General features: G+C 36.2%; 1 protein-coding gene across 7 annotated transcripts in view; it reads left to right on the top strand.

Moving 5' to 3' along the window:
- PCDH7 (protocadherin 7) overlaps positions 1–19,359 on the top strand; it is a 434,220-nt gene that overhangs the window by 324,836 nt on the left and 90,025 nt on the right. The gene's annotated exons all lie outside the window — the stretch shown is intronic.

Here is a 19,359-nt window from a genome sequence, read left to right as displayed (position 1 = left end):
CAACTTAAGACAACCAGACTTTAACTTACACGTAAAGGCAGGCTGTTGTACATTTCTCAGCTTTAGAAAGACTAATCTGACAGCCATAGAGAGAATAAAGTGGAGTGAGGAAAGACAGGAGGAGGAAGGCTATTTGGAAGGTATTATAATATTTCTGTAAGAAAGCACAAAGAGTATGAAACAGTAACAAGGTAAGAGGAAATGACATATGAAAAAGGTAGTAAAGAGAAAATACAGTGGACAAAATGTGATAGCTCATTTGAGAAAGACAATTAAAGGGAAGTTTCCCAGAAAATTCTTGGTGATTTGATGGCCATGAAGACATTTCATGAACAGGAAATTGAGGACTGATTTATGCAGGCATTTGATGTATTTAACTTTCAATATATTTAAGGTATTTAAGCAGGTTTTAAGCAGAGATAGATGATCAGAACAGAGAGAGGATGGGGAATAAAGTATTAAAATCTATGACAAAGATGCCCTTTGAGGGACACCCGGGTGGCTCTGTCGGTTAAGCATCTGCCTTTGGCTCAGGTCGTGATCTCAAGGTCTTAGTATTGAGCCCCACATTGGGCTCTCAGCTCAATGGGGAGTCTACTTCTCCCTCTCCCTCCTTTTGCTCCCCCTCCCAGCTTGTGCTCTCTCTCTCTCTTAAATAAATAAATATCTTTTTTTAAAAAAGATACTTTTAGAAATATAGATACACAAAACCTCCCCCATGAAAACAATGTTTGAAGCCATGGCATTGCTGAAACAACCATTATAGAGAAGAACAGGAGAGATATTACAGAGAAGAATTAAGCTTTGAGTGTGTGAGGGGAGTGGGAGGAGGTAGGGTCTGACACAGCAGGAGTAGTCAAAGAAGGAAAATCAAGAAAATATGATATCATGAAAGTCAAGGATTTTTCATCTCTCTCATTATTTTCAGCAGATTAAAAGAGGATGAGACCTGAGCAAGCTATTGAATTTATAAAGTAGATCCTTGTAAACCTTCAAGGGAACAATTTGGGCATGATAAGGCAAAGGTCAGAGGGTAAGAAGCTTAAATTTTATGAGACATGAGAAGATGGTGGTAGTGGGATGGAATTTGCATTTCCTGAAGGATGTCTACTGATCAGAGCAAGGAAAGAAGCCCATGCCTGAAGGTAGTATGTTTGTGAATAGACAATTTCTGCCTATTTAAATAAAGAAATAAATAGACAAGTAAGTAAATAATAATGGTGGTGCTCATCATTGAGACAAAATAATGAAAGGGTTCATGGAATGTAAGAGATTCTGCATTTGAGGAGTGGCAAGAAATTAGAAGGTTATGCAGAAGCCCGGGTGTTCTCAGCCTTGACACAGGAAATTTCAAAATTTTTGTGCTAGGCTGTGCAGAGAAAAGTCAAAAGGTATGAATCCATTGGTAACATTTGTACAGTACAGTTTTTTATATCAATATATTATCAATTTCACATCCCATATATCTCTAAAAATAGGAATTCCGTGGCAAAAAATATATCATGTTTCCTCCCTTCTCATTTGTGTTAATTTAATTATCAGTGGCCCAAACACAAAAGAAAAATGTGAAAAACCTAACAAGTTACTGGTTTCATATTTTGTTGATTGATATTTCTGTTTCCTCAGGCCAGGAGGCCACAGACTCTCAACTTTATGTATTTTATCTGGATTTTAAAATATAATAATCTTTTATTATACCCAAGATAATAAATTACTACCATATTTGCAAACTACTGAGTAATTCTTAATATGAAGTGCTGAAACAATAAAAATATGTTAGTGTTCTTAGTAATATAATTTGCTCTTTTAACAAATAACAATAAAAGTCTCTAAGATAATTAATTGGCTATTTTTAGTGAGCTTGGAGCCATTTTCCAGAGCTGAAATTCAAATGAACAGAGAAAATGCAGTGACTTTTTGGCCCCTTGTTTTTTTTTGTCTCAGGTTTGACTCAGCTTTGATATCCAGTTACAATGGTATGGAGACATATTGTTTTAGCTTTCATCTCTTTCATATCTCTTCCATGGCCTAGAAGAAGTCTGGATAAAGATCTAGATTTTTCAGGAAGCAAGTCAGCTTGCAAATGAATGACTTGTCATTTCTAGGCATTTTATGAAATTGTTCTAGAACAGGTGACAACACAGGAATGGCAGTGACTTTAAGAAAGAACATCCATTTGAATTTTAGAGTCTCTTTTACTGCTTCTTAATTTCTGGTAATTTTTCCCAAATGGAATCTCTGAACCTCTGTCTTCCTAATACAACTGAGTCTGCTTTTTTTTTTTTTTAATATTTTATTTATTTATTTGACACAGAGAGAGAGGTCACAAGTAGGCAGAGAGGCAGGCAGAGAGAGGGAGAAACAGGCTCCCCACTGAGCAGAGAGCCCGATGCGGGGCTCGATCCCAGGACCCTAAGATCATGACCTGAGCCGAAGGCAGAGGCTTAAACCACTGAGCCACCCAGGCGCCCCTGAGTCTGCTTTTAATTTTTTTTTTTTATCTTCTCTTTTTTCTTTGCAGATTTTTAGGTTACTCCAAAGTTGCTTCTTTGTATTTTGATTGTAAACCTTCTACGACGTTCAGATTTAAAGAGAAACTGTAGTGTGTGTTTGTGTGTGTGTGTGTCTGTGTGTGTGTCTATGTGTGCGTGTGTGTGTGTCCAGACAACAGAAAGAACAGAGGGCACTCTCACTTCTGTACGAAGCATAAAAATAGAAGATCTAGTCCAAAGAACTAAATCAGAGTTTCACAAAACATTCACGCTGGCTGTTACCTTCTTTCTGTTAGAAATCATGGCATGATAAGCAGAATGGCAGGCAAATGCAAACAACACCATATTTAGAATCTTTTGTTGAGTACAATTCCTCATTTGCTGTAGCTTAGCGTGGATATTTAGTAACACAGTTTGGGTTGAAATCCTCAGTACCAAGACATAATGCTTTCTATGTGATCCATTATTCCAATGTATCTTTCTTATAGTTATGGAAACCAAAACTATTACCCTCCGTAACCTTGCATTAAATTTGGTAGTGAGTATTACAAAGTCTGCCTTTTGATGCAAAGTTTGAAAAATCAGTGTGAACAGTTCTTTTGTTGCTCTGTATAATCTTAAAATTGTAAGAACAAAAGGCAGAGATTCCACGATATGGAAAAGAGTATATCAATTTACTTGGAGAATTCTAGGACAGGTAGCTGGTGTCAGATTTCAATAGTGTCCTCAAGAGGGCACTGTCACCTGTTTTATATAGTTTATAATGTGGATCTTTTATTGGTAAGACCCTTTGCAAAACCTGAAGAGTGATTTTAATCTATTTCTATCTGAAATGCAATGTTGGATTCTTTACATCAGACACAATCCTGCTATCTATAGCCATCCCAATCTATCCATTATTACATACATTGGTTGACCTGTGTATCAGTAAGTCAGAAACTTTTGACTGGTTTTGTATCAGTAGCATTTTGTAGATTGTTCGACCTATCAAGATAGTGAAGACTATTTAAATCTTTGTTATCAACTAATTAAAAAGTTTTCTGAGCACCCTTTTTATGTATTTTATTTGTGAAATTGATATAGGTAGGTAGTTAAGTTTTGGTAATGAAATTTAAGGGTTTGTTAGACTAAATAGTCCAGTGTAGGTCTGCTTCATAAGGTACTTTTGAAACATTCCCACTTAAAATAGATTTTTCCCACTTTTCTATTAAGATAGAGCTTGTAATTGATTTTACTTTCCATAACATGTATACACACACCATGCTTGACTCTGGAGTGAGACTTCTTAGATACAAATAGTAGCACCACCATTTAGAGAATGTGGATATGGACAAATGACTCCTCCTTCTTGGGTTGTTATGAGGATTATATGAGTTACATATGTGCAACATTAAGCTAATTTCATCAAAGTCATATATTTTAAAAAGTTCTTCACTGCCCTTGCCATGACTCAAATCATCAAGCTTATGATTTCTATAAAGCATCGTTGGTCTCAATGATTGATAGTGTTTGATTATTTTTTTCAAACCATTACGTAGTGCTTTTAATTACTCAGGCATAGACTTTAAAAATTCTTAGGTTTGAAGATATTTCTAAAAGTATGTATAGATACACACTGTGTATACTTATATATATCAAGTACATATAATTACATATAAATGTACATGCACATGTACATGCACACTCGTACAATTTTGTGGAAATTTTGTTCTAAAGTGACTTAGATGTAATTATTCAAGAGACAAACAAACCCTTTTGAATAAAGTATTCCAAAGGATAACAAGTTAGACATTTTGAAATTACTTTTGTTTAAATGGTAATTGTATCAATCATATTACAGTATATCCTTTGCAAATCATATATAAGAGGGAAAAAATCTAACATAATTTTTAATTGTGCACAGAAATAGCTATAAATTTATACATTATAAATCCAACATAAATTTATAAGCACAGACATGGATTTTTTTAAATAGTTGATATAAGGAGATAAAAAAGAAAGGATCACAGTTGCTGTTATGACTTTCTGTACACAATAGTATTTATATTTATTAGATTTTGACAGTCTGTGGGTAGTCAAATATTTTTTAAAAGATTTTATTTATTTATTTGACAGAGAGAGATCACAAGTAGGCAGAGAGGCAGGCAGAGAGAGAGGAAGAAGCAGGCTCCCCACGGAGCAGAGAGCCCGACGCGGGGTTCGATCCTAGGACCCTGAGATCATGACCTGAGCCGAAGGCAGCGGCTTAATCCACTGAGCCACCCCGGCACCCCACCCAGGTGCCCCAAATTTTAATGTTTTAAAGCTAACTGATATACTTAAATTAAAAAGAGAGGCTTAGTTTTCAAATCATTGAAACTTTTTTCTCTTATTATACAAATACTACATCACAGCTGTTTTAAAAACCAGATAAAATGAACTTGAAATATCCTTGAAGATTAAACTAATGAAGAACTTCACGTGGACTTCTCCTTAGCTGCTGTTGAGGTCAAATATGCAAAAGCCAATCTCCCCTGCATCGGTACACTATCTCATAATATGATTACCAATTTATAAGGTTCAAAATGCAAACCAGTGCTCTCAAAACTTGGTCATTGCTTACATTTTTTTTTTTTTTTTAATTTCAGGATTACAAACAGTGGGGCATATACAGCTGCATCATTTGGACAAATGCTTACTGTCCTAGGAGCCACTGTCTCTGCCTTTCCCCCATTATCTAATTGCTATTACTCCAAGAGAGTCAAACAATTGTCATTTCTACCTTCTTGATATTTACTTCTCAACATGCACTCATCTATATCAAAAGAGAAATGCCATACAATCGAGGAGAGAGACTGCTCAGTTAATGTATTGATTGATTGGGTAGCTGATTGATTTCAGAGCCCCTTTTAGGAGTTCATCATTTCTACCTTTTGAAAACAATGTTGCTTTATCGAGTTCGAAACACTCTTATTTAATTGAATGTCTCCTATTTGCAAAGGCAATTGTGTCAGATGTCTTTACCTACACTTCACTCATTTTGATCATTTCTTTCCTTACGGGTGGTATTTATTTCTTCACTCAGAACTAACCTGAGAGACTTCTTAGAAAAGGGGTAGGTTCCCGTTCGATAGAAAATCGGTTTGATTTAATAGGTGTAGTGACTTCTTCAATTATTTTAATTATTGTATTGTATATTTCTATATTCTGTATTTCTCTATTCTATATTGATTGATATTTTAGATCATTTTATATTTTTAATACTACAGGATTTTAATTCTGTTCCATGTTCTACATGTCTGTTCCATGTTCTACATGTCAGCAGCCAGTTTATATTGGAGATTAATCTTCAAAAGAAACAGCACCTTGGGCACCTGGGTGGTTCAGGTTCAGTGAGTTAAGCCTCTTCCTTCCGCTCAGGTCATGATCTCAGGGTCCTATTCAGGTCATGATCTCAGGGTCCTGGGATCAGTGCTTCATTGGGCTCTCTGCTCAGCAGGGAGCCTGCTCCGGACTACCACCCCCCCGCCCCCCCCCCCCCCCCCCCGCCTCTGTCTGCTGCTCTGCCTACCTGGGATCTCTGTCTGTCAAAATAAACAAATAAAATCTTAAAAAAAAAAAAAAAAGAAGAAGTGGTACCACAATCATGTATTTGTTTCGCATTTTCATCCAGGCTTTCTAAAGTCTTAGGGATCGTCAGCACTTTGAAGGAAAGAAAAACAAGATTTTTTTCTCCCCCCTGCTTCTAGCCATCCCTCTTTGATGATTTATTTACTCTGATGCTCTGGGCTCTTTATTTTATGCGTGATTAGCACCCTCCCCCCTCATGCCTGATGTTGTGAGAAACACCACTTACTCTCTCACTAAAAAAGCATTCAAATGAACTCCTCCCACGCAAGTTTATTGAGGCAGAATTAACAACATTGTAATATATTTAAACTGTTCCAGTTAACATTTTTTTTTAAAGTTTCACCTGCATAGGTGATTTGTGGTTTAGTTATGTATTTTAACAATAATAAATATAGTTGTATAGTATTTGAACTCCTCTAAACTTTAGGCAACTATCTGAGTGAGCATTTGTTGGAATATGGGTTTTATAAGGGACCCATCTTTCCCTTTCACATAGTATAATTGTCTTTATACTATGCAGTTCAAGCTTGGTGGCAGTAATGGATACTCAATAAACCCTTTTTAAAGATAATCATATACCACACAGCTATTGCTAATTAATAAACACCATTAAATGACAAGTAAAAGAATAAGAATGTCTTAGGAGCTTTAAAAATTGAGATATTAATGGAAGACATTTCCAGACTATAACTATAGCTGTAATCTGTCTCCAGTTAAGAAAGTGTATACTTATCAAGCCCAAAAGAATGCTGATAAAGTATTACAATACTGGGTAAAACTCAGTTATTCTAATTTTAACATAAATTATACCTTCTGAAGGGCTATCCATATTGACACTTTCTAATCCATGGTAATATAATTGTTACTAGTCCTTAGACTTGATGCCAGTTAGAATCTTTCCATGTCAGTAGAATCCAAGACTGATTTTCTCTGATTAGCAGAGAATTACTTTGTAGACTTTTTGTTCATTTATGCAAGGAAAAGGCCTGTTAATTCTAACCCAGTGAACTTATATGGGAAGCCCACAAAAGTTGTCAGAAGCCTCAAGCTCTTAGTACAAATAGTTGATTTTTTCATATGCCAGCTACTCAGTTTTTCAGAAGAACGCATCTCACCGGTGCTATTGAGAAAGAGAAAAAAGGATAAGTAAGCTTAATTCCTTAAGTAAGATGGCTGATGACACTCAACAAGGAAATGCACTTAACCCGGTGCAGTGTAAGCCTTTCTTCCAAAAGATCTAGTGAAAACGTCATATCAGAGTCTTGTCCTCACAGAACTCCATGATGTAAAAGGACAAAACACCCATTGAGAATCAAGGACTAGTGAGGAAAAAGACAGCTATGATGACATGGTATGATTCATCTGTAAACTAGAAACAGAAAAGCATGCTGTCAGTATACTTTGAAGATTTTATTTATTTATTTGTCAGTGAGAGAGAGAGAGAGAGAGCACACAAGCACACAAAGTGGTAGGCAGAGAAAGAGAGAGAAGCAGGCTCCCTGCAGAGCAAGGAGTCCGACATGGGACTCGATCCCAGGACTCTGGGATCATGACCTGAGCCAGAGGCAGTGGCTTAAACCACGGAGCCACCCAGGCATCCTGTGCATCAAAGGTGTATTTTTATATTGCCACTTGGAAGGGGCTTCAAGGCAAGCAAATTAAAATGAGAATAGAGTCACTATGAGTGTCAGGTCACATGAAAGATCATTTAGTTATGGATAAACATAACTCATTCCCTGCGAACTCACTAAATGCATGTGACAGAGCAGTTTGGAGATGGCCATTGAATAGCCTTGTATTTAGGAGGAGCTGGGTGTGGATCTGCTGGGGGAACTCAGACAATGAAGGGTAGCCAGGGAAGCCACATCCAGAGAAAAAAACCTGCATTTCATTGTTCTTTCTTCTAACAGGGGTAGGTAGAACCTAATTTGTCAATATTGACCGTATATGTTAATTACACAAAGTGACAGAAGACTTGACCCAAATTAGCTTCAATCACAGGCAAGATCATCATCTTAGGTATCTGAAAAATCTGGGATTTAACCTCGCTCGGCTGGAGGTATGGTCAAATGGGTCTAGAACCCGGCTTGACGCCTTCTGTCTCTTGATCTTTATTTCCATCCTCAGACAAATCATTTCATCCTGCAATTAAAATATAGTAACTATCAGCCATTCCAGATGACTGTTCCAATAGGGCCATGTGGAAATACCTGAACCAATCATGCGGATGGCAGGTAGTGATTATTCTGAGTGGTTTAGCCTTGAATCATGCATCTATCTTAGAACTAGGGATAGAACTAGCCCCACAGAAAACAGCATGGGGTAAAACCTGATGGAGGATAGTGCATTCGCCCTAAAAATAGGGGAAGTTGTTGCTGGCAGCCACAACAAGTACCTACTACGTGGGTCGATACATCCATACTTAAGTGTTGGGGGCCACCTCTGCTGTGATAGTAGGTGCTCAGCAGTTCCTTTTGAAGTTCTCTTGTTTAGCCTCTGATTTGCTTTCAAGAGTATGTTTCAGGAAGATGGAGACAGAGAAAAGTATCCTCTGGCAGGCTCTTGCCAAATGCTGGGTTCGTGTCAGATTCATTACACATCAATTTCAAGAAACACCTTATACAAATATTCTCTTTTGGAATTGGATGTTGATCTTGTCACTCTTACCCTCCACCAGGGAGATTACAATATTATTATTTGTTATACTGACTACATATGGGTAGGGGTGGGTGTAAAAATAATTTTCACATGATGTAATAATTATTCCTGCAATTATATGAAATCACAAATAAAATAAAAGTTTGGGGGAAATAAAGAATATATGTACCAAATTAGATTACAGGGACAGTAGTCAGGTTCAGGTGCTACTTGGTTATAAATGATACTTCCTCCATAGGATCCACACTTTATCATGAATTGCCCTTGTTCAAGCATTAATTAGCTTCGTGGGCATTAAAAGACAATAACATACTGTCGTGAGACATTACTTTGTGACCCTCAGCTTTTACTGAAATAATACTTATGTTCAAAAAGAATTGTGAAATTTACCTCTTGGCCTTGCTGTTTCTAAGGAGCACATCTTCATAATCAAGTGACCACAGCATCTACACTCACTAGACAAAATTAAGTATAATCAAGTAAATAACATTTGTAAGGTGCTTCTGAACTCACAGAACAGATTCATACACTCTCCTTGGGAACCCTGGGCAACCGTAATTTTAATCTATATTTTCAAGAATGAAAATGGGTCACAGAGGGGTGCCTGGGTGGCTCAGTGGGTTAAGCTTCTGCCTGCAGCTCAGGTCATGAGCTCACAGTCCTGGCATTGAGCCCCGCATTGGGAATCTCTGCTCAGCAGGGATCCTGCTCCCCCCAGCCCCCCGCCCAACCTCTGCCTGCTTGTGATCTCTGTCTGTCAAATAAATAAATAAAATCTTAAAAAAAGAAAGAAAGAGAGAGAGAAAGAGAGAAAGAAAGAGAGAAAGAAAGAAAGAGGAAAGAAAGAAAGAAGAAAGAGGAAAGAAAGAAAGAAAGAAAGAAAGAAAGAAAGAAGAGAAAAGAAAGAAAGAAAATGGGGTCACAGAGGTTTTCTGGGGCCACTTCGCTGTCTTATATTTATATCCAAGTCTTGTACTTTCACATCTTCTTCCTCCACTCTACTATTCTATTTCAGGCTGGGTATTTTTTGTGACTAGCCCCTGAATCTTGGTCACTTAGTTCATATAACTATTTATCGTTTTATCTCACTGATTGTCATTGAACCTGGCTTTCAAACTCCAATTCTTTCTTCAAAATATTGTTCATATGCCACTTGCTGTTTCAGGCCTTCTTGAATCCCCAAGCAAGTGTGCCTTGTCTATCATCACAGACCCATTGTACAAGCATCTGTTAGCATGTCTCACTCTATTACAATGATTTGTTTACATGACTGTCTCTGACCCAGCTGTGAGTTTCTTGAAGACAGAGATCCTGTCTTCTGCATCTGGGTATCCCCAGTTCCTAGTACTCCAGGAGTTTGTCACCTGAGAGTTCAACACTCAATGTCTGATGAATTAATGAATGAACCATACATACTGAAAACAGAGCCCCAAAGCTATATGAATAGAGTTCCTTTCCGGAGCATATTGAAGTTAGAGATAAGTAATTAATTTCTAGCCATGTGTAATAATCCCTGGATTTTATATGTGGTCATTTCCCCATTTTTTCCTCATATTGCTAAATTGCCATCCTAGAATTACATTAGAATGTGATTCTATTTCTTTTCTTTTCTTTTTTTTTAAGATTTTATTTATTTGACAGAGAGCTCACGAGGAGGCAGGGAGGCAGGCAGAGAGAGGGCGGGAAGCAGGCTCCCTGCTGAGCAGAGAGCCTGATGTGGGGCTAAATCCCAGGACCCTGAGATCATGACCTGAGCCAAAGGCAGAGGCTTAACCCACTGAGCCACCCAGGTGTCCTGATTCTATTTCTTAATCAGGATATTAAGGCCCTGAAATAATGCCCTTTGTTTCAAATTTAATTCTTAACAAGTACAAAGAGACATCACTAAAGCACATGTTTCTGGTGCGTAGCCGCAGAACTTAAACCTTCACCAGGCAAAAATAGCAGCCTTGAGTTGACACCTCATCAGATATGCAGTCCTCTGAAGAAAAATCTTACGCATTGCCCTAAATAGGAGTGGATGTGATTGTTTTAAAACTAAAGTATTTGTCTGTGTCTTGAAGGGGAGGGGAGAATGGCTCATGAAATTTCATTCATTTAATATGTTTTCAGCAGAAAATGGATGACCTCTAGTTCTGTGATGCTTGTATTGGAATATTATGACATTAATTTTCTTACCAGTGATACTCTAATATATCTTTTTCTATGGTTTCCTGTAAAGAGATGATTGTTATTTCAGCAAGTATGTAAACTAAGTGTGAAGGTTATTGGTTTATATACTAAAAGGAGGTTAATAGAATTTTGTGCCTCGGTGCTGAATACAACCGCAGTTTTATGTTTAAGACACCAGAGAAGTGTTGAATTGGTGTAGGAGGGAAAGGGCTCTCATGCCAGTCCCTTATCAACCTTGGCTTAACCAATAGTGTCTTTTCCTTACTATGATATCCCAGGACCAATGTTCTGAGTTATTGTTAAACTGATAGAGAATTCCTTCTTCTCTCAGTAATACCAATCTTTGAGAAGTAATATCATCCTCACCACTACACATTTCAGAACCATGCAAAGGAATTTATCCCTGTACTATAGAACATCAAGGACGTACAGACTCTTGACTTGGAGTTTACAATGTAGATGAGGTTCTTGTTTGTTTGTTTGTTTTTCACCTTTATTGAGAGATAGTAGATAATAATGCCATGGATTCAATCTAAAATACATTTTTCTAATAAAATATTATATATATTTTTCCCCTGAAGGACATAGAGTCCCAATATTATATTCTTTGCTCCAAGTCACTCTGCCAAATATAAAAGACTCCTCAAAAAAAAAGTATCTATAATAGAAGACCAGGAGTCAGAAAATCATAACAAGCAAGAGTGATTCTGAAAAATCTATGTTCAGTGCAATTACAAAAGGACCTTTGTTACTGACACACTGTAAACATTGTGGACTGGGATGAGCTGCTGATGAGGCTGGCATCTGACTGTATGGCTTCTCGGAGCCATCCCTTGTATGAGATTGAATTTCAGCCCCTTGTAAGGAAAAGAAAAAAATGAAAATCATACAATCAAACCATGTTCCTGCAGAATAAGGATACATTTTTCATAGTTTTTTTTTAATTTAATGACTTTTCTCCTCTTTTTCCTCCTTGCTTTTTCCCTTTTAAGTAGTCAAATACTATGTTTTGATGGTTATCTATTCTTCAGGAATTGAGTTACGTTCTTACCAGAGCTTTAATGGATTTTTTTTTCTTTTTGAGAAATCATTTGTTGAACCTCTCTCTTTGTAACTATTAAGATACTTTTTCTATTGTTTTTATGATTTATGATTTTTCTTTGGAGATGCTAAGAGTTAGAGATGATTTATAAAAGTCAAAAGGAAGCTACACACTCTATTTTATTGCATGCTTCTCAGTGCCCACATATATTCTTGTAGAAAGCTCCCCGACCCCAGCCAGCCTCCCTACCTTTCCTTCTTCTCACTTCCCCAACTCAACATACCCATTGCCATTTTCATAGCGCCACTCACTACTAAAGTCCTTCACTCATTGGTCCTGTACAATTCCCATCTCATAAGATAGCCCTTTAGACTTTTCTACCTATCTTTCTAAACTCTATCCTGTTCTCCAAACATAACTCCTCTTGCTTCACTGCATTTGTTCCTGATGATTCCCCATCAAGCATCATCCTTTGTATATGTCAAAACCCAGTTTGATTTCTTAATTTTTGCAGGGGGGTCCCCTGCTTTGTTCCTGTCACTGCATTCTCTTTTTACTATAATTTTATGACACTCTGTATCTTAACACTCACTTGCTATTTGCCACCTGCTAACGATGATTGTCCTATACCCTGTCACGTATGCATGTTCTGTCCCTATAGGTGAACTTTATTTCCTAAGAGTTGGCAGATACATTTTATAATTTTGTTACTTCTCCCCTACCATTAAGTGAGATATATTTTTATAAAAAATAATAGGTTACCCAACTAAAATGTACTGGCAATTTGAAATTACTTTTAACAGTAATGGTAATAAAATATTCATTTGGAAGAGAAAGAACATTTGGACCCTAGGACAATGTTTGATCCAGCAATCAAAACAGGATTTCTTGGGAGCAACATCCAAAATGAAAATAGCCACAGCAAATATAACATCTATAAGAAGGTTTGTTTTTTGTTTTTATTTTCTTTGTTATGTTCACTTAGCCAGCATATAGTACATCATAAGTTTTTGTTATAGTGTTCACCGATTCATTAGTTGCATATAACAGCTGGTGCTCTAACATGCACAAGTTAGTATGTCCAAAAAGTGTTGGACTCACAACTGGAGTTACAAGGAGCAAGATGATATAGACCAACCTCTTACAATGGGTAGAAATTTGAAAGAGTGAGAGATACCTGGGGGCGCCTGGGTGGCTCAGTGTGTTAAGGCCTCTGCCTTTCACTCGGGTCATGATCCCAGGGTCCTGGGATCGAGCCCCACATCGGGCTCGCTGCTTGGCAGGGAGCCTGCTTCCTCCTCCTCTCTCTCTCTCTGCCTGCCTCTCTCCCTACTTGTGATCTCCATCTGTCAAATAAATAAATAAAATCTTTAAAAAAAAAAAAGAGTGAGAGATACCTCTAGTTTAAACTACATCAACTTTGTAAGGTTATTATAATATTACGTATTATATATATTTATCATATATATAATATGTGTAATGATAAATATTGAGGTCCAGTGCTTCTAACATGTTTTAGAAATGTTCAGCACCTCTGTTCTGTGTAAGGAGATAAGTTGGGAGGAATGGGTGGCTGGGTGATGGACACTGGGGAGCGTATGTGCTATGGTGAGTGCTGTGAATTATGTAAGACTGATTAATCACAGACCTGGACCCTGAAACAAATAATACATTTTGTGTTAATTAAAAAAAAAAGGAATGAAAAAACGAAGCATGATTGACATTAAGGAAGTAATTTGAATGCTGTTAGATCAGCAAGACTAAGATTCTATTTAGATGCCGTTATATGGGCAAAGCAGAATGGTGAAAAGTGCCAGATGGATGCATCTGGTCTGATATGTCCTCAGTGTCTTATTATTGATTCCAATTAAGCTAATTTATCTGCAGAGTTCTCCTTACATCTGCAATTTATTTGAATATTTTCTCTGTTATGTTTATTATTTTTATCTAATTTTTAAAAACGTGGAGTGTAGGTTATTTATCAAAGGTTTGTACCACTTGCCATAATTTTAGTTCTATCCCATTTACGTTATATTTCTGATTGCCGTCAATGTCTTCTTTTGACTTTCTTTCTTGCTATTATTGTACGGCAGTTTCTGTACATGTTTTGTCCCTAGATGTCATAGGAATATATGAATAACAAAACATTTATGTTTCACAGTAGCAAATATGGGCTTGACATGGAAACTCACTAGTTTTGACTTCATACCTTTGCTATTTTTCTCCATAACTGATATTTTTATTTCTTCCTTTATATGATTTTTCTTCAAGTGAAATGTTTTTATCCTTCCTCCCACCAAAAAGAAAAAAGTGTTAGCTTTGTTTTTAGACACAATATTTTCAGGTTTATAAAGCATTATCTTTGTGTAAGTTCTTGAATTTCAGAGAAATTACTATATTTAATTGCATACTGAGTTCAACATTTACAAATATTAATTTTTAAGATGTCTCTTATTTATTTCATCCTAAAAAATATAAAACCTATTGAGTTTTATAGGCCTAAAACCCCCTTTTTTTAGTTCAAAAAAGGCCTAAAAAACTTTTGGGTGATGATAGGTTTTTAAAGATCTAATTATGGGCCATAATGGTTTTGAACATTAGCACGTTTTTGAAAGTCTCAAATGACAACGATTTCATTCACCTCAGGATACATCAGGCTTCATACCAGATCCTAGAGTTGAGCCTTACAATGTAAGAATATAATAGAAATATAACCTTCTTTAAGTACTCTCATAGGACACACCTCCTCATCTTTGTCAAAGAGGAAACACTAGATAAATTCTTGGCAGAGCATTGCAATATAATTCTCACATATTAGAACTAAGTCAGTTGTAGTTGCTAGTGTTTTCCTTCAAGGATAGGAGTGCATCCTAGAAATGAACTAATGAAAAAATGAATCAAAAGTTCTGTTTAGACACAAGAAACTGACTCTGGCTACTGGAAGAAGATACGGGTCATTCTCAGGGTGGAGAGGGTTTCACGGGGCTGCAGAACCAGGCTCAAGGAGATGGAAAGGCAGCTCCAGTAGATTCACGTAGCAAGGGCCAATAAGGAAGAGTCTCCTAGAATGAATAAATTCTCAGTATTTATTCTCTCCTTTGGGTTACTCAACTTAAGATTCAAAAACAGAGCCAGAAGCCCAGTGAGATACACACACACACCCACCCACACACACACACACACCCCAGAGAAAATGGTTTACCTAGCTGGGTATTGGTTATAAATTGGTCACAATTATTTGGAATCTTTCATTCAATGAGCGTGGAGATCCCCTATCAGAAGAATTAATAAAATGATTTACTACATTAAAAAAAAAAAAAAAAAAAAAAAAAAGTTCTGTTTACTCAGTTAACTGCAAATTTCACATTATTTCTAAGGTAGATGAATCTGAGATAAAGAGAATATCCAGTGATTTTGTTGTATCTTGTTTGTAAGGGAAAGTGAGATTTTCATTTAATTCTTAATATTATTGATCACTAGGACCCTATTTGGAGATATATTACCCACCTGAGACATAGCTGAGCTCTGGTGTAAAGAGGAAACATGTATTTCATGTAGATTCCAGGTATCACCATCTTTAAGATGTTTGGTGTTTCTATTCTATGTCTATGACATTTTCTTAAGTTTCCATCCATCAACCAAATATCCAAGTGAAACAAATTTTATAAATATGTATGTGTTTATCAAAGAATATACCAATTTCCCTATTTACATATTAAGAATTTGCTTATTTTTGAAAAATTTAGCATTTACAAAAAATGTCATTTAATACTAAGTTTTGTCTTTGGTTAAGTCCATTCAGAAAAACACAACCAAATGTGAATAAACATTGTCATTTTTAACAATAGTGATTCAGAGAACACCCAGGTATTCAGGGGTTAATTGCATGAATTTCTGCTCAAAAACATATGATAGTTTCTCTGTATTGGTGGCTTAGGAAGAAAAGAGAACTTTGTTGATGTGTCTGTGAGTGAGTTCAGCTCTGATGAGAAGTCCATGTGTCAACACTGTAGGAATTCGATGCGGTCACTGATTTCAGCTACCAAACTTAACACCACATACTCTGAAAGAGAACTAAGACAATCTGAAAAAAAAAAAATCCATCATTGAAAAATTTTCTTGGTTTAGAAAAATTCTTGTATGAAAAAGTCACATTTGTAAATTCTTTCGTATGTATATACATCACTGCAACCACTTACTTCTACATCCATTCTTTTTTTTTTCATTTTATTTATTTTTTCAGTGTAACAGTATTCATTCTTTTTGCACAACACCCAGTGCTCCATGCAAAACGTGCCCTCCCCATTACCCACCACCTGTTCCCCCAACCTCCCACCCCTGACCCTTCAAAACCCTCAGGTTGCCCCAACCTCCCACCCCTGACCCTTCAAAACCCTCAGGTTGTTTTTCAGAGTCCATAGTCCATTCATTTTTTTTAGGAAGCACCCACTTAGTACCTACTGAATGCATACAACACAACAGAATGGTGAATTCTATGAACACAATCAGAGGGGTCCTTACACTCTCAGAAACGAGACATACTCCCCAACGTTAAATTTTCTAAATGTCCTAAGAATCACAGAAAGCATGATAGGAGTCAAAGAAGAGAAAAATCTAGTAGATAATCACAGGAGATTATTAAGATTTAAGTACCTAAATAAATTGGAATGGCTTTTGATAACTGAAAGTAATAAGATTATGAATAAGAATCTATTATGAAACAAGAATTTGCAGCATTGAAAAGTTTTATATAGGAGCACTGGGGGAAATTTTGGCTTGCTGTGACACAGCCAATCTGCTCCCCCCAACCCCCAACACAGTGTACACACACACACAAAGACAGGAAACAAAAACAAAGACAAAAAACTTCCACTTATTAATTCCAAGAGAGACAGGTACCTGCAGTAAGAAATGACGTAATTTTCACTCAAGAAGTTATTACTATATTCTTTATTTTAATCTATTCTTTTTAATGGAATATTCCCAACAGTAAGGTTCTTTGTAATTCATCCTAAAAATTGTTGATGATTGTGTAAAAAATATTAATTTATTTGATAAGTATTTATTTACCTATGCCAGTTCATCAAAACAAATTTTAACCCAAAACTGATAAATCCAACATGCAAATGAATAACAATCATCTCATTAGGCAGAAAGCATTTACCTGAGAAGTAAATGATATACATGACATTTCGTGGCAAATATGATTTTATGAATTTTCATTACTTTTATTTTAATGACCTTCCTGAGGACGATAAATATAATCTGACAAGAGATTTAATTAAGGAGGTAAAAGACCTTCTTATAATCTAGGTCATATTTTTAAAAATTACTGAATGAAGTTAATTGCCTGGCAGCCTTTCACACCAACCGGACTGGCAATCTAGTGGCAAACCTAATAAATACTCTCTCATAAAGACAAATGTGCTTCTGATCATGATAGAGTCTTTGAGTCGAGGATTCTAGAGATAGTCGTTCCAAAGGGGAACAATAGAATAAGCAAATCCAAGTAGAAGAATCAACAGAGGCAGTGATGCACATAATTGTGAAGCTATCTGTGGTCTGACACTCCCTGCTCCATATAACTGGCTGCAGACAGAAAACTTTTGTTCCATTTTCATTGGGCAAAAAATATCGGCCCTGGTACAAGAATCACTAGACAGGGAAGCAACTTCTCCTCTTACACAGAGGAGTGTAATGATTAGGAAACATTTCAAATTTCTCTCAGAATCTACTCTTGAAAATTGGGATATTTGTTTTGACTGTATAGATCATATCATTGTTGTTGTTGTTTTTAAGATTTTATTTATTTATTTGAGAGAAGGAGAGAGTGAGAGAAAGCACGGAGAGGAGAGAAGGTCAGAGGGAGAAGCAGACTCCCTGTGGAGCTGGGAGTCAGATGCGGGACTTGATCCTGGGACTCCAGGATCATGACCTGATCCGAAGGCAGTTGCTTAACCAAATGAGCCACACAGGTGCCGAATCATATCATTATCCTTTAAGTCCATTTTTGTATTTGCTAGCTTTCATGTTTATTTTAGAAGTCTATGGTTATTTATATTTGAATTAACTTGAAATGGCAATCAATTTTGATGGAGATCTTTGTTCTGAGAAGAAATGTTCCATAAGTCCTTGAGCACAATTAGCATCCATATGACTTTCCAAACTTCTTAACCAATGTGTTCTTAAAACAATGTAAATCAAAACAATCTTTTACCCAATAACATTTCTGACAACACTGTAATTATTATTGTTTAAAAATCATTTGGGGTATAGTCCTTCTGCCTTATTTTGATACTCATTAAGAACATGACAGGAGAGTTGTAGAAAATGAAAATACTTGTCATACTTATTTATAATCTTCATTATAATTTATGTAAATATTTTACTTCTAATGATTAAGCTCCATGTCATTTCAATGTTGTTTTATTTACCCCCAGATGATACAAGTTAAGTAGTTTTGAACATATAATAAAATAATATAATCCTCATGATTTATATGAACATAACTGACATCTTCTGCATATTTACTATGTAAACTATTATTTTTTACATGTTTAATATATTGAGCTGAATATAACCTTTGAGATCATCCACACTAAGTTTCTTCTACAAATTGAGGAGACTGAACAATTGTAAGGCAAAAATCTTAGAAAACTACACATTTATTCAGGCATAACAAAAGCTAGACTAAGCCTGCCTTTCTGTGCTCAAAGCACCACATGTGCATGGTCAGGCATATGGGACCAAAACATGTAGGGATTGTGTTAATTTCCATTAAAATGAGTCTTTATCTTTACACAAGGGTTTATACTGGTTTGGCTAAATTCTATCCAGAATAAATCAGCTGTGTCTGGTAGCAAATTCAATTTATCTTTGCTCAGATATACAGAAAAAAACGTAGAGATTTTGTGGCTGCATAGTCCCCAGTCCTCGTTATGGGACTAGATATATTCCTATGATAATAAATTATTTCTCTTAACATTTAAATAACCACGAGCCCACCCACAGAGAGTTAATTTATTTGAGGTCACTTAATTATAGTTTTGCTAGCATTTAATTTTCAAAGAAATCCCTACTTTTTGAATCTCCAAAGAGCTTTCAGTACCATTAGGTTCTTAAATGGTTTTGTCTTGTGTAATGCCATATTGTTTGGATGGCCCTTTGTGGCCAAACATTTAATTAAAGTCCCTTGAGAGGACAGTTTTTATGATTTATTATTGGATATCTGCCAAAGCCCGTTTCACTGTCTTTGCCATCTACTTAGACTAATTCTTAGCATATTTTTGATACTCTCCATTTGCCTGAAGTTTTAAGTACTTCCCAAGGGCCAAGCATTTCATACTATCTCCAAAATCTAGAAATATTCAATTTCAGTGCATTTGA

Source organism: Meles meles, chromosome 2 (genome assembly GCF_922984935.1).
Source record: "Meles meles chromosome 2, mMelMel3.1 paternal haplotype, whole genome shotgun sequence".
In the NCBI taxonomy this organism is placed as follows: domain Eukaryota; kingdom Metazoa; phylum Chordata; class Mammalia; order Carnivora; family Mustelidae; genus Meles; species Meles meles.
This window is presented reverse-complemented; position numbering and strand designations above follow the sequence as displayed.